Here is a 16,133-nt window from a genome sequence, read left to right on the forward strand (position 1 = left end):
AAATTGGTAGCATACAGGTTGAGTTAGATTTGGGTAGGTGTTCATTTGTTTACACTGCTCCTTTCTTGCATGTCACCTTATAGGAGATTGGGGGCAAGTGCTCAGTTTACCCAGCATTACCAGCTTTCGTTTAAATGAAACTACCTTGAGCTTCCCCACTTTCCATCCCTCTCCCCTGCATCTCTTTTAAGATACGGTTGAATAAATGTACATTAAATTCAGAATTTTGTTCATTTAGAATTAGCAAGTCAGTCCACCTAAGAGCAAAACATAACTTTTTTTTTTTTTTAAAGGAGTACCATTGTTTGACCCTTATTTCAGGATGTCTCAATTGACAATTTGCTAATTACTTAAGATAATTATAATCATTTTATTGAAACAGATACGTGGTCGAAGTTTTCTTGTTTGCAAGTACCCTACACTTAGTTATCAGTGTTGAGAATAATTTTTTATTTTAATTCTGAAGGAAGTCTGCTTCCAGGAATACTCTGATGGTAAACCCAGAAAGAAGGCTGTGGTTGCCCCAGTGGTCATGCACGTGGATCTAAAGTTTAGTCCCTCCCTTTCAGCTTCTTTAGTTTTATACTCTTGTTGAGTGACCGTCCTGCTTTGTTCTCTCAACACCCAAGGCAGCCGTTGTTTGAGGTTGCTGTTTAATACTTGCTGTTAGAAAGCTGTCTTTTCTATTGGAATTTCTCTTGTTAATGAGGATTATCTACCAAGGAAGAAACTTGAATTTTCATGTTTTAATAGAAGAAAATTTTACTCCACTTTTCAAAATGGAGAATCTTCTCCTCTGCTTGGGGTGTCTCCTGTCAGTTTGGTGGGAGGATATGTGTGGATGTGCCAGTCTCTCTGCTTGGCAGCAAAACACCTCGTTTTAGCGGTTCAGCTGTGCTAGAACACACTTGTCCTTCTGGAACTTTGAGGAGATCTGTACATGAGGAGCGTTGCTAGTGTCCTGAATTAAGCAGAGAGATTGCAGGGAGACAGACTCGTTGTTTCTTGAACTGACAAGACTGAAAGCATGCTGGTTTGTGAAGGGACGGTGAGCTGTGAGTTGGTAGGTGGACGCTGGGCTCCCAGCAGATGTCCTGTCTTGAACCCGTGCCTCCCCTGCAGCCCCTTAGCTCTTGCACACTGGTGCAGTGTTCAGGGTGGGTGGGAGCATCCCCCCCAAACCCAGGACCCTAGCAGTAGATAACTCATCACACAGTAGGTCGCCAGAATCCAGAAGATTATTGATTCTGTACCTCAGACATCATGTGTGTGGTGCGGCTGCACGAGTCTGATTTTGCCTGGTCACATTCTGCCCTTTAATAGGGAGGGGTTTGATCCTGTCCTTCAGAGCAGATCTGGGCTCAGGAGACCCTCTGTCGTGGGATGTGAGGGGCAGCCCGGTTCATAGACCAGCGACCTATGCCCTCAATGTGGTCCCGCTAACCCGTGGGCAGGCAGCCTGCTGCAGGGGGCATGGCTGGCCTCCGCACGGGGTGTGGATCCTGCTGCAGCCCTGCTACTCCTGGCTACGGGACTTCTGTGGGATCTTGTCATCTCTGTGGCCTCTTCCTCAAACGAGGCCTCTTTAACTTATGTCAGAGGGAAGGGTAGCAAGAATTCTCAAGTTTGAGGAACACTACTTTCTGGTGATTGTTTCCACAATTGCATAATTGGGCGTTTGGGTCGGAGAGTGAGACTAGATCAGTGATTATTTATTAGATTTGCTGGGGAAGCATTTCACAAAAATAACAGTTTTATTGTCCTCACCCCCAGAGACATAGACTGAAGCGTCTCTGGGGGGTGGAGACACGTAGGAGACAAGTCACGGGTGATTGAAATCTTTGAGGCTCCGCAGATGTCTCCTGTGGAGCCCCATTGTGCCTTGGGTGCCTGTTTGCCTGTTTGCAGCTTGGGCCATTTGTTTCCATCTAGTGGGTTGGAAGGGACAGCGGGGGGTCTTAAAATTCCGGGAAGCTTCTGCGTTTGGAGGCCAGCTCCCGTGTGGGTCTCTCCCCGCTGGCTCTGGGGTTTGAGAAAAGAACCAGGGAGCATCACTGCCCCGTACTCATCCTGTACGTTTATGTGGCTCTTTCCCAAGTTTGGCTCTTCCTCTGCAGTCCTTGTGGGCTGAGCACCTGCCCTCCCCGTTCGTCCGTGTCTCTCTCCCTCACTGCTCCTTGAGGGGGCTCTGAACTTGAGAGCTTAATCTTGCTTGAATTGGGACTAGTGAGCTATGTTTCTTTTCCATTTGGTAATAATATATTTTGAAAGCTTTGTAGGTGGTAGTAAGGTGGAGGAAAAAAGTTGTTTGTAACTTGGCACACACAGATGTTTCTGCTCCGTCGGGAATTGGTAACTCTGGAAAGGAGAAAATGGACACTTACAGACGTGAACTAATTTGTAGGTGCTGCAGAATCAGAGAACTCTGAGGGACCAGGTGAGTCAAGATGAATTACCTGGGGGTCAGGAGGTGGCCTGGCATGGGAGCTCAGGGGGAGCTTATAGTGAAATGTTCTTGGTGGGGAAGCCGTCTTCCTTTCTGTCTTCTAATTTCTAATGGGAGTTTGTCTGTAAACTACATGTATTGGAGGTGAATTTTCATCTGTGTCAAAGAATGTGTGTGAGCTGGCTGGCTGGAAGGGGCACAGATTCTCAGAGGCAAAGGGTGGAGGCTCGTGGTGGCCACGCTTCCCTGTGAGGTAGCCTGGCTTCCAGGCTTGCCAGTGCAGCCGTGGGTTACGAGTCTTGATACCTCTGAGTGCAGGGTTTCCTCTGCACTGGGTCTTGGGTTTGGGTGTATGCCGTGTGACCTGGGTCTAGTGTTGGGCTCTGAGGGACTTGAATGGTAGTGCTGCAGCGTGAGTGGGAGGGGCACTTGGGGAAGGTTTCCTGGGGATGGCAGCCTGCTCTGAAAATCTGGACAGCACCTGTCCATTGTAGGAAAGCTGGAGAATCCTGGCAGCGTAAGGAAGTCAGGACTAAGGTGCGATGCTGAAGGATGAACACGCACTTGCCCAGGCAGGCACAGAGGAGAGGAGGGAGCCTCCCCTGAGTGAAACACTCTGTTTTCCAGAAACTGGAAGAAGTTGGAGATTGCTGAGGAGGCAGCCCAGGACAGCATCATTCAGAGTCTGTGCTCCTGTGGCTCTCTGTTAGGGGTTGCCGTGCTGATGGGTCGTGAGGTCAGCTTGGCAGGAGGCACCCACTTTAAAAACCAGCCAACACCAGCAGCCAGCCTAGGATGTACTGGAAAATACTGCGGTGCTTTGCACAGAGGAAGGGCAGTTTTGTTTTGTGAAGCCTTTCCTTCAGTTGTGTATTTGTATGTATGTGTGTCTTGCATCATAATGTAAAATGTTTCTTATTCTGGGTTTGAAATTTGAACACTAACATATTCCTTGTTAGCCCAGTGACAGCACCCCCCCCTCCCCCCCCAGCCCATAGGCGTGAGAGAGGTGAATCAGGCATGCCAAGTTCACTTCTTAGCAATGTGGGCAATGAGTTGGTTGTTCGGTTGGAGGTAGAGATAATGAAGTTGTCATGATAATATAAGTGAAGAAATAATGGAGAGACTGCTCATTTAGGAGTTAGGGCAGTTAGGGAGGAGAGTGTGTTTAGAAGCTGGAATTAACAGAACTTGTCAGGTGGCTTTTGATCACAAGAGAGGGGGACAGCAGGTTTCCGGCCTGGAGGATTGTCTAGACACTGGTACTCCAAACCAGGGCATAAAGCACAGCAGTCACAGTCGATTTGGGGGGCCCCTCTGCACGGTGTGTGTGCCTGCCTGTGGGCGTGTCCCTGACATGGTTGGACTTGGTGAGTCCACTGGGGAACTCTGAGTTGGAGAAACGGAAGGGATCTAACAGCATGGTTATTAAAGCCATGGAGGCAGATGGGATTGCCCGGAGAGAGCATGAAGGAAATGACATTTAAGGAGCAACTGGAGGAGGGGGATCTAGCTTGTGGAACAAAGTGGTAGTACAGTTAACAGGAGAAGCCGAGGCCATACGAGGGAGCCCTGGGGAAGGGGGTGAGTGGTAGGGCGAAGCTGCCGAGAGGCCGCGTGGGGTGAGCGTCAGCTACGTTCCGGTGTAGATGGAGGATGACCGGGGCCTGCCCTGGGCGTTTGACGTATGGGTTACGTCCTCAGAAGTGCCAGCATTATGTCAGTGTTTCAGGTTGTTGGGGGCTCTCTCCAGGAGCTGTGAGTGCACGGGAGGGTACGTGGTGTGGGTGACAGCTCTAGAGCCTGAGTTTGATCCTAATTTTGAGGCATAGGATTCAACCTTTAGAACCTGGTTTCTTACCAGAAGAATGGAGGTGGTGCTGTTACGGGAGGGTTGTCATGAGGGTTAGTGGGGTGCTGGGAGGACACGGCACAGGTCAGCAGTGGGCTTCCATCCTGCGCCAGAACCCTTCCAGACACGGGGATGCGTCAGAGCGCACACAGACAGTGCGTACGTGCCACTCTCCTGTCAGGTCACGTGCACTCGGGCCAGCTTGCTTTTCTTCCTCTTCTTCACCTTTGCTACTGGAGAATTGTGTAAACAATTCCTAATGTGGAAGCAGCCTCGGAGTGGGAGTTCCTGGGATTGGAGATTGTGTTGAAGTTAACTCGAGGGACGGAGCTGGATGTGAACTCTGCTGTCCAGGAAGGCTTTGCTGAGAGCCTCGGATGGGGCTTTGGAGGACTGGCTGGCGTGCGGCTTCTCACTCCTCTTCCTCTTTCTCACCTGCTCCAAGCAGGTGCTGGGGCTCCATTTGTGATTGGAGAGAAAGTAGAGGTGGAGGGGCACCACAGACGAACGTTACGACTTCCAGATAGAAGTTGGAAAAGATAACATATAAAGAGTAAACTCCCCTTTGTTTCTCTTAGGAAAGCAGTTTAATTGGTTCTGGTGATGTTCCTTTCATTCCGGGAGCTGGGCAAAACACTGCTTCAGGATGGGGGACACCCCCCGCAGGGCTGGCCGGGGTAGGGCCGCAGTGCCGAGCATCTGTTAGTAAGTCATCATTACTCAAAACAGGACACACCCAGCCGAACACTGTAACATCCGAGCTGAGAATTGCCCGCTTCTGCTTCAGTTCGGTTCTGGTTCTGCCATGCACAAGTCCCTCCTCACCGCCCTGCCCCGCCTCTTTACAGTGTTTCTTTGCATTTTAGAGGTTAAACTGTACAAAGTATTGCTATGGGTTCATATTCTCAATGAAAGGAGTACATTTAGGGAAAAGGGTGTATTGTTATTTATTTAAGATTTTATTTTTAAGTAATCTCTATACCCAACGTGGTGCTCGAACTCAGAACCCCCTAGATCAAGAGTGGCATGCTCCACTGTTTGATCCAGCCAGGCGCCCCAATAGGGGTGTATTCTTTTTTTTTTTTTTTTTAAAGAATTTATTTATTTGAGAGAGAGGGAATGAGAGAGAGAGCACATGAGAGAGGGGAGGGCCAGGGAGAAGCAGAGTCCTCACTGAGCAGGGAGCCCGATGCGGGACTCGATCCTGGGACTTCAGGATCATGACCTGAGCTAAAGGCAGTCGCTTAACCAACTGAGCCACCCAGGCGGCCGGAAAGGGGTGTATTCTTAAAGGAAACAATGTTATGTTGCACACTGAGGAATCTTAAACTTTTAGAACTAAATTGGTTTAGGGATTCTCAAATCTTAATCTTTGTCAGAGAGAGAGAGGGAGAGAGAGAGCACAGGCAGGGGGAGCAGCAGAGGGAGAGGGAGAAGCAGGCTCCCCGTGGAGCAGGGAGCCCGATGCGGGGCTCCATCCCAGGACTCTGAGATCATGACCTGAGCCGAAGGCAGACACCCAACCAACTGAGCCACCCAGGTGTTGCAAAAAAAGCACCTTTGTAGGAAAAAAAACCTGGAAAACTTTGATAGTTCTGTGAGTTGCAGTAGATGGGATGTTTACAAGAAAGCATTTGTAATTCCGTCAGAATCTGGCGATGTCTTTGGGGAGTGCTGCCATCTTAACGATATTAAGGCCTGCAGTCATGAACATGGGATTTTTTCCACTAATGCAGGTCTTCTTGAGTTTCTTTCAGCAGTGTGTTGTAGTTTTCAGTGTGCAAGTCTTCCACCTCTTTGGTTGCATGTATCCCTAAGTAACTTAATTCTTTCTGATGCTGTTGTACACGGCGTTGCTTTCTTCATTTCCTTTTCAGATTTTTCATTGCTAGTGCACAGAAATACAACTGATTTTTGTATATTGATCTTATATCCTGCAGCCTTGCTGTGCAGTGCTCATTTATTTGCTCTAATAGTGTTTTGTATATTTTTTGGGTTTTATATTCCTTTTTCAAGGTGAGTTTTGTAGCTGGACAGCCCCGTTTAGTTCAAGCTTTTGCTGTGTCGGGTGGAGGGTGGCTTTGGGTTTCCTGTCTTTGTCCCTGGTGTGCTTGGTTCATTGCTTGTGTTAAGCTCTGTCACTGCCAGTCTTGCTGTCTTACGTGGGTTCCAGGGGTGGGACTAGAGAGCACTTGCCTGGAATGAGGGGAGCTCTATCTGATTCTGAGGTCTTGTTTCACAGAAGGCAGGCTGGTACCCAGTGTCCTGTAGTCTGTCCTCAGGTTGTTCATTTTGTAGGAATAGAGCAGGTAAGTGTTGTGAGAGATCCGATTGTTTTGTTGGAGCTTCACACCAAGGAAGTGAAACAGTCACGCCCTGATTTCTGTTATCTTTGTATTTCCAGTGCCCATGATCCCATCATAAAATGGTGAGGTCAGCAGTGAACTCCAGAAGACGGGGCAGATAACAGGCTATTCATGTTTCTTTTGAGTTTTGCCTTTAGGGTATGATGCTGGTTTGGAATTCTATGGGTTTGCTAAGAGCCGGAGATGCTGGTACTACTTCCTGACTTAGACCCTCAGAAAAGTTGTCTTATGTCCTTGTTAATCATGATGTCAATGTGTGTGCACGTGTGCGCGCATGCATCATCTGAAGGGTGGGTAGGGAGTCAGGGTGCTGGGGGGCCTGTGGACTTGATCTTGAAAGTCAGTGCTGGGGGCACCTGGGTGGCTCAGTTGGTTAAGTGTCTGCCTTTGGCTCAGGTCATGATCTCAGGGTCCTGGGATCAAGCCCGGTGTCAGGCTCCCTGCTCAGCCGGAGTCTGCTGCTCCCTCCCTCCCTCTCTGTCTCTCTCCCCGCTCGTTCTCTCTCTCTCTCTCTCTCTCAAATAAATAAAACCTTAAAAAAAAAAAAGAAAAGAAAGAAAGCACTGGGTGATGGTTGGTGGAGTCTGGATTACTCCTCCGGGGAAGAGACAGCGGGTTTGGCCCAGCCCTGTCCACTTCCTGTGGTTGTGAGGGGCCTGTTCTCACAGTGTGCTCCTAGTCACTTTCTTGAGTTTGATTTCACACCTTTATCCTCCTGATTTTCGAGACTTTCCCAGTTTCTGTTCTACAGAGTTTCCCTTTTCTGATTTTCTTTATGGCTATGTATCTGTTTATTTAAAAAACTCATTTTCTGTCATTTCCTTGGATTTGGCAGTGTGAGCGTGACACTGTTCTCCCTGGACCTTGGTGAGCTGAGATGTGCTGTTGATTCCTGCTTGCACAGTTGTCCAGAAGGGAGGATGCGTGTGCCAAACCACCTGTTTTGTTCTCATTCTGCGTTGATTCACTTTGCACTTTCTTCTGGTAAGGGGTGTAAAGAGAATTGTCTTGGAACATTGAGTTTTCTGTTTCTTGCTTGCTTTGTTCTGCAGTGGAAAGGAAGCATCTGACCTGAAGACAGAAGCTGAATGATGGACATTCCTTTTCCTTTTCCTTGTGGCGTCTTGGCCAACCTTACCTTATATCTGCCGTCTGCTAGGTGCCTTCATTCCCTTGAGTTGGCTCTCACTACAAATCCAACAAAGAAAGCAGTAACAAATAGCACCTATCCTAAAACAGACAAGCCCAATAGTCCCCCTGCTTGTTCCCTGGCAGGCTGTCAAGGCCAGGCTGATAGCCCCGACCTGAGATGGCAGGTGGCGCCTGGCCCCACAGCAGAGTGAGGCGTGGGACTTGTGCAGCTCTGGCCACCATCAGGGGAGGGGTGTTGGTAGCTTGTGTGTAGGTAGAATTCAGTTTGTTCTGTTTGCCATGAAGGAGAACTTTAAAATAGGTGAGGCCAGATCTGAGGGTTCAGTGTCCTACTTAAGTTCTCCAAGGTTACATTTTGAGATTTTTTTGGTAAAGACTTTATTTATGTATTAGAGAGAGAGAGAGAGAGAGAGAGAGTGCGAGCACGGGTGGGGGGAGGGGCAGAGGGATGAGCAGACTTCCTGCTGAGCAGGGAGCCCAATGCGGGTCTCCATCCCAGGACCCCAAGATCATGACCTGAGCTGAAGTCATACGCTTAACTGACTGAGCCACCCCAGCACTCCCATTTTAAGATTTTTCAACCTGTAAGGAGAACTCCATGTGCCTTGTAGTTCATGTGTCCAGCTTCAAGGACAGTGACTGGCTCTGGAGCCGGCCAGCCTGGGTTGGAGTGCCGGCCCCACCACTTCATGTGGGACCCCTCGCAGGGCCTCAGACCTCTCATCTATAGAATGGGGATAATAAGGATCCCTACCTTAGGGAGTTGTTGTGAGAATTAAGTGAGTTAATATTAGGTCAGACCATATGAAATTGCCAATACTAGACTCTTTAAAAATTGAGATCATTGTAGATTCACATGCTGTGAGAAATAATATAGAGAGTTCCCTTGTACACTTTGCCCTGTTTCTTCACTGGTAACATTTTCAAAACTGGAGTCTAACATCACAGCCAGGATCTTGACAGAGACACAGCCCCCAGGTCTGAGACGCCCCAGTTCTCCTTGTGCAGTGTTCTTGCGTGTCTGGGTGCCTGATGCTCTCCCTTTGTAGCCACACCTGTCTTCTTCTGCCTTGTCTTCTCACCGTTGTCCCCAAGCCTGCCAACCACTGATCTGTCCTTCCCTTGTACAGTTTTGTCACAGGAGAATGTCCCGTAAACGGAGCCGTGTGAACGTAACCCGTGGGGCGTGTCTGTCTGCTCCACGTTGGTTCCCAACAGTCCGTCCAGACTGTTACCGCGTCAGTAGCTCTTTCCTTCTCATTGCTGCATGCCTTTCTGTGGTGTACGTGGGCCACGCGTTAGCCCTTCACCCGGTGAAGGACATCTGGGCTGATTCCGGATTTTGGCAGTTAGGAATGCTGTGAACACTTGGTGGAGATGCTGTTGGGCTGTGTTTGGCCTGCAGAGACGGCAGTCCCAAGCAGCTCGGTCTGGTCCCTGGAGGGCACTCGCGCTCTGTACTATGAGTGCTGCGGGACACGGCCTGTCTGCCCAGACACACGCCCTTGCCATCTCTGCAAATGCGTTTGAACCTGCCTGAAAAGTGTCTACTTGCCTGGAAGGCCATCGCGCCACGCGGGTCCCATGGACCCGCCCATGCTGCTCTGCTCACGGCCCTTCCCGGGAGGAGCGCCGCCGCTGATCTCTGCAAAGCGAGAAAGGAAGAGACGCAAACCCACCCAGGCCTGCAGGTCTTTGGGGGTGCGCAGCACCCAGGACTCTGGTGTATGTGGAGTGCTGCTCTGCCCTGGTCTGAAGATGGCCTCTCCCGTTCAGCCTGATCTCTGCTCCTGAGAACTGCAGGTCTGCACACGGTGGCTGATGCTGTTGAATCCTGCAGGCTAAGGCCTGTGCAGTAAGACCAGGCTTTTGTAATTTGGATTCCTAGGCATTTAGGACATTTGGAAAGGCGGTAAAGAGAGGGGAATAAAGGAGCCTTGGGCAATGTGCAGTACTTTAAATCCAGAGTGAAAGTAATTTGAAGGAAGGCTGTATGGGGCCAACTGAAGATACCATGATTAGTTGCTAGTGGTTGGATTTTATCAACATAGGTTTAAAAAAAATCCATCATCGGGCGCCTGGGTGGCTCAGTTGGTTGGGCGACTGCCTTCGGCTCAGGTCATGATCCTGGAGTCCCGGGATCGAGTCCCGCATCGGGCTCCCTGCTCGGCAGGGAGTCTGCTTCTCCCTCTGACCCTCCTCCCTCTCATGCTCTCTGTCTCTCATTCTCTCTCTCTCAAATAAATAAATAAAATCTTTAAAAAAAAAAAAAAAAAATTAAAAAAAAAAAATTAAAAAAAAAAATAATAAAAAAAAAATAAAAAAAATCCATCATCTTATGCTGATCAGAAACTATGGTTAGCAACTATAGGTCTTTGATTAATAAAAATTGAAGCGAATTAAATACAGTTGTAAAAGTAAAATCTTCCAAAACTTGGGGTTACCTTGGAAGAGAGAAGGATGACTGTGGTGAAAACATTAGTAATTTTGGACTCTTTTTCCCCAAAATAATAATAAAGTCTGTCCAGGGTCCTTACAAGTTAGGACTCTGTGCTGGGACAGCGTGATATAGTCACTGGTTCCTCATAGAGATCCTGTCTCTCGTCCTGTAGCAGAGAAAGGAAGGCCGGCCAGTGTGATGCAGAAGCAAGAGGAGGTCGGCTTAACGGGAATATCACAGTATTTCTTGGAAGGTTTTTTTTTTTTTTTTTGGCTCTAAAATACTATATATTTATTTATATTTAAATTTATTTATTTACATTTAAATTCTAGTTAACATACAGTGTACTATTAGTTTCAGGTGTAGAGTTCAGTGATTTATTACTCCATACATCACCCGGTGCTCCTTAGAGCCAGGTGCTCTCCTTCATCCCCATTGCGTGTCCCCCATTCCCCCTACCTCCCCTCTGGTGACCATTGGTGCGTTCTTTATAGTTAAGAGTCTGATTCTTGGTTTGCCTCCCTCTCTGTTTCCTCCCCCCCGCCCCCACGATTGTTTGTTCTGTTTCTTAAATTCCACATATGAGTGAAATTGCATGGTGTTTGTCTTTCTCTGACATATTTCACTTAGCGTAATACCCTCGAGTTCCATCCGTGTCATTGCAAATGGCAAGATTTCTTTTTTTTTTTTTTTTTTGAAGATTTTATTAGAGACAGCAAGAGATTGCATGAGCGGGGGGAAGGGTCAGAGGGAGACCCCTGCTGAGCAGAGAGCCCGATGCAGGACTCGATCCCAGGACCCTGGGATCATGACCTGAGCCGAAGGCAGACGCTTAACTGACTGAGCCACCCAGGCACTCTGTGAGATTTCATTCTTTTTTTGGTAGCTTTTTAAAAAGCTTTTTCTGTACCCCTGATGTAGTACCCAGCTCATTATAGGCATTAGTGAGATATGAGAGACTAGAAAGATAAATTTAAAATCTTGCACTGCTCCACTATTCAGAGATAACCACCATTAATGTTAAAAGTATTTCCTAATTTTTCTCAAAAATCTGTGTCATTTTTCTTACACAGATTGTACGAATCAAACTTCATCGGCACTTGTGATTATTGTCTTGTCCATGTTGCCAGTCCCATAGGTGGGAACATCTTCCCATTGCTTTAGATGGATTCTTGGTGAGGCTGCCTGTGAGGGTGGCCTTGCCCTTAGACGTGGGTGGGCAGCTGCCCCATCTGTTGAATGCTTCCTCCGCCTCTCCTGGTCACCCTTCAGCTGTGTTGGACACTGGCTTTTCATGTCTCCATGGTCTTCGTCTGTACTCTGTCTTCACCCATCTCTCTATTTCTGGGCTGGGAACGTGCTCTTTGAACTGCTGTAGCCATAAACCTACAGTAAAAGGTGTGGTCCGGTGCGTTTCTGTCTGAAAATGTAGCTTGATGATTGCATTGGTGGTGGTAGTTGCCATGTGAACGTGTATGCCACATGAAGCTTTTTCATATCTTAGAACATTTCTTCAGTGTGTATGCCCCAGAAATGAGGTTAGTCTGTCAAAAGGCATAAATATTTTGGAGGCTCTTAATTTGTATTGTCTTCCAGAAATAACTGGGTTAATTACTAAAGTGTTTTCCCTTAGAATGAAAAGACCTTTAGACCAGGATTTGGGAGACCTGAGTTCTCCTTCCGACTTGCCTTTAATTCCTTGCATGACTGTAGACAACTAAACCTGATTTGGTTTCCTTATTTGTCAAATAGCAGTTGGATTTACAGCACTGGTTCTCTGCCTAGATGATTTTGCCCTTCAGGGGACTGAGGACAGTGTCTGGAGGCGTTCTGGTTGTGCCAGCCTGGGGGGAGGGTGCTGCTGGCATCTGGTGGGCCCAGCGTCTGGGCTGCCGTGCAGCGTCCTCCTCCGGTGCCCGGGACACAGAGGATGATGTAGCCCTCAGTGTCAGTGCTGCTGAGCTTGAGAAACCTTGGATTAAGAAAACCTCAAGTTTTCTTCAGAGTTGTAATGGTAGATATTATTATTTGCTGTATTCCTAGTGTAGACATTCATCGTGCATTCTGTATTGTTCTGTTACTGTCTTTATAAGAAAGTTGAAAAGCGGGGCGCCTGGGTGGCTCAGTCGTTAAGCGTCTGCCTTCAGCTCAGGTCACGGTCCCAGGGTCCTGGGATCGAGCCCCACAAGGGGCTCCCTGCTCGGCGGGAGGCCTGCTTCTCCCTCTCCTACTCCCCCTGCTTGTGTTCCCTCTCTCGCTGTGTCTCTCTCTCTGTCAAATAAATAAATAAAATCTTAGAAAAAGAAAAAAGAAAATTGAAAAGTTTAATCACATACTTGTTGCTTTTCAATAAAACCAAATATTGTTTATTGGAAGCTGCTTTTCCATGTTGTGTTTAATAGTCCTTGGGTCCTAGCTTTGGAAAATCCTGTACAGAAGAACCTTGCTCCATCTTTGCAAACACCCACCCACCTGTAAGCACAGGTCAGGAGAGATGGTTGGCAGCCTGAATGTGGACTGGGGGAATCCTGCTTCCTACGGATACCGTGTTTGAGAGCCTTTCTCCCTGCCTCCTGTCCACAGGTGTGACTGCCTTACACACTCCATACTTGTGATGTGTTTGGAGATGGAAGAGACTCTGATGTTTTAATGGGGTTGTGGGAAAAGGGTCGTGAACAGATGGTGTTTTTTTCTTGTTGCTGTTCCTGGCTTGTTTTACTCTTGAAGATCTCAGAGCTCTCCTAGGAGGTAATACTGTGTTAGTCTGTTTTCTTCATGACACTGTGCTGTAGTCTCCCCTTTTCTTACTGGCAAGGCCACAGTGCTCACTTGATTTATTTGCTAAGGTGGGAAGCTCCAGGAGGAGGCTGAGCACGGGGTTGGGGGGGCGGTGTGTGCTGCACCGAGAGGCCAAGAGAGGCGGGTCACTGGGGAGAGTTTACGTCTTCTTCTTCTTAGTGTGACAGGACATCCGTAGAGGATGCAAAATGCGTAACTTTGACAAGAGCTTAAGAATTGTGAGATTCCTGTTGAATTCCGTGTGAGAAGAAAAGTCTGAAAGACCCTTCGAGGTCTCAGTCCTGAAGCCTCATCTCCAGGGAGACCGATGGGCCCACCAAGCGTTCTTTCCTTAACCTGGCCTTTCTGGGTGCTGTTTTCCAGGAAAAATTACTGAGAACAGAAATTCCCATTTGGGTAAGTGCCGTAAAGGAAATCATCAGGTGTGAGCCCCTTTCATGGGCTTTTTCTCCCTTTATAACCCAAATCAGCCAAACACAGATCTCAACACCTTTTTTGTTGTCTCGAGTTGAGTGAAATGAAGGAAGGTAGTGTAGAAGAAATGGTTGGTCCAAGTGGAGAGACTGAGATTGGACAAAGCACTGGGGTAGAAATACAGGAGCTAATTGTGCTCTCTCGTTTCAGAATGTGCACAGCCGTGCTCTGGGACGCGCCTCAGGGGACGTAACAGACGGTCTTCATCAGCATCAACTTTCAGCTATGGAATCGGTAAATATTTTATTGCACTGCCGCCGTTCATCACTTTGTTATTTTCACTGCTTTGTGAAAAGGGGTCAGAAGATAACGCTAGACCCCCACGTTGGCTCTCGTGGGCTTGACGGGGCTGGCCGAGTGTCGTGGGTGCCGTTCTGGGCGTCTCTTGGATGTGGGTGAGGCAGAGCAGTGGTGGTGAGCTGTGGGCGGCGTCCCAGGCTGTTCAACCTCTTTGTCTGATTGGCTCATCATCGAGGAGTCTGGAGACCACCAGGACCCAGTACTGACTACTTTGTTCTGTGCTCTGTGCACACAGAGAAGAGCTTTTCTGGTCTGAGAATTGTCCTCCTCTGGGGGAGGCAGCGGAGGCCTGGCTGTGCTCTGGTCCCGTGTCCTATGTGTCTGGGCAGCTACTCGGGCGATTCTTGGGACTTTGGTTGGTGGGTAAGGAAGGGATCTTTTGCTAGCTTGCCTGATTGTGTGCTTCCTTCTGGGAATTACTGGCAAATTTTGTGAGAGGAGGGCCAGCTGCTTCCTTAAGGACCCTGGTCTCAGGCCTCAGCAAGCACCTGTTGCCCTAGGACAAAGTCCCCTCCTTGGGGGATGTGTCCGCACTGGCCGGCAGTTTATCTCCTCCGATAAGTACATTGATGACGGTACAAGAGAAAACTCTTGATTCATTTTAGTTTTTCGTATCTTGGCCAGGCATTAGTGTTTCAAAGCAGACAGTCCAGAGATGTATTATCCACTGTTTTGTTATTCCTAGCAGACATGAAAGCAGCCTCTCCTGCTGCTTCCTTGGTTGAGTGTCCTTAATCTGACAGAACCTGTCCTTTATCTCAGCCATCACAGAGTCAGGCCACTTGGAAGTTTCCTGGCAGTCTCTTTGGGAATGACGATAAGGTTTGACGGAACAGGAATCTTAGATGTCTCTGACAGTCGGCCTCCAGTAGTCTTCTCTTAATCTGCGGGATGGTTAGTGGTTAGAAGGACGTGTTGGTGATGAGGTGGGGTCATGGCAGGCTTTGTAGCGCCCTGGAAGTGCCCTCCAGCGTGGTTGTCCAGGATGTTTGTATGGATTCAGCTTGGTTGTCTCAGGCAGTGGGGCGGCCATGGAGAGACTAGGTCCAGAAGAGAAGGACGCCGTGCAGTCAGAGGGGGAGCCAAACCCACTCCCACCAGGAGGCCGAGCTCTGCGTTTGTTTGGAAACTGTAATATTGGTCTTAGTCTATACTGAGGAAAAAGAAAATGCTGCCTAAAGTAGGTTCTTAGTAAGTATTTGGTGATTCAAAATAATGTATTTCCTGCTTAAAACAAGTTACTAGTGACTCTTTGCCGGCAGATTCTTGGGTTGGCCCAGTTGGTCTGGTGGATTGAGAGCAATAGGTGCTGCATTAATCTTTAGAAGGTTTTCTAACATAGGAAGCACTTGCTTTTTTGACCATATCACAAAAATATCCCAAGGTATCTCATGCCATTTATCAGTTTTGTGAAACATAAATACTAGTCTTTTTAAAAATTGGGGCACTTGGGTGGCTGAGTCGGTGAACCGTCTGCTCAGGTCATGGTCTCAGGGTCCTGGGATCGAGCTCCGCATCGGGCTCCCTGCTCAGCGGGAAGCCTGCTTCTCCCTCTCCCACTCCCCCTGCTTGTGTTGCCTCTCTCGCTGTGTCTCTTTCTGTCAAATAAATAAATAAAATCTTAAAAATAAAAAATAAAAAATAGTGTTTGGATTGACTAAAGATAAAGGTTCTTACTAATGTGGGGTCTCCAGTGGCTCAGGTGTGTTAGTGGGGGGTGGGGCAGCAGCACTGCGGGCAGCTAGCTTGCTGAGGTCTGCCCTCCGGGACGGCTCCTGGAATCAAAAGGCAGAATTTTACATTCATTCATTCATGTATTTATTTATTTATATTTTACTTATTTGAGAGAGAGAGTGAGAGCATGAATGGGGGGCGGGGGCAGAGGGAGAAGCAGGTTTCCCGCTGAGCAGGGAGCCTGATGTGGGCTCCATCCCAGGACCCCGAGATAATGACCTGAGCAGAGAGGCAGACGCTTAACCAGCTGAGCCACCCAGGCACCCCAAAATGCAGAATTTTAAAAATAGAATAATTTTATAGACTAATAGTTTTTCATTGTTAGTCACATCATTATTTTTAATTTTATATTTTGACTTCTTAAGGTCGAATATGAGCCATTTAGATCAGATTTGAGCCAGAGATGGGCTTGTTTAAGTCCTGTGAGTATTTAATCCCGTGCACTTGTCTTCGACTGAGCATCACTTAGGGGCCCAGTTTGGATGGATCCTGGGCTGGCGCTGCCCTGAGATGTTCCAGGCATGGCTGCGATACAGGGTCCACAACGGGCTGCGTGTGCTGGGCTGGCTG

The 16,133-nt window shown here is 48.2% G+C and overlaps 1 protein-coding gene across 9 annotated transcripts in view; it reads left to right on the top strand.

Annotated features, from left to right (window-relative positions):
• ANKRD11 (ankyrin repeat domain 11) overlaps positions 1-16,133 on the top strand; it is a 189,457-nt gene that overhangs the window by 62,806 nt on the left and 110,518 nt on the right. For 8 of the 9 annotated variants that reach the window (XM_078063608.1, XM_078063607.1, XM_078063602.1 and 5 more), the window contains exon 2: positions 13,680-13,763. The exons of the other annotated variant lie outside the window; for it this stretch is intronic. The gene's annotated coding sequence lies outside the window, so the exon portion shown is untranslated. The remainder of the gene's footprint in view (positions 1-13,679; positions 13,764-16,133) is intronic. 9 annotated transcript variants of the gene reach the window in all.

Source organism: Halichoerus grypus, chromosome 15, assembly GCF_964656455.1.
Source record: "Halichoerus grypus chromosome 15, mHalGry1.hap1.1, whole genome shotgun sequence".
NCBI lineage: Eukaryota > Metazoa > Chordata > Mammalia > Carnivora > Phocidae > Halichoerus > Halichoerus grypus.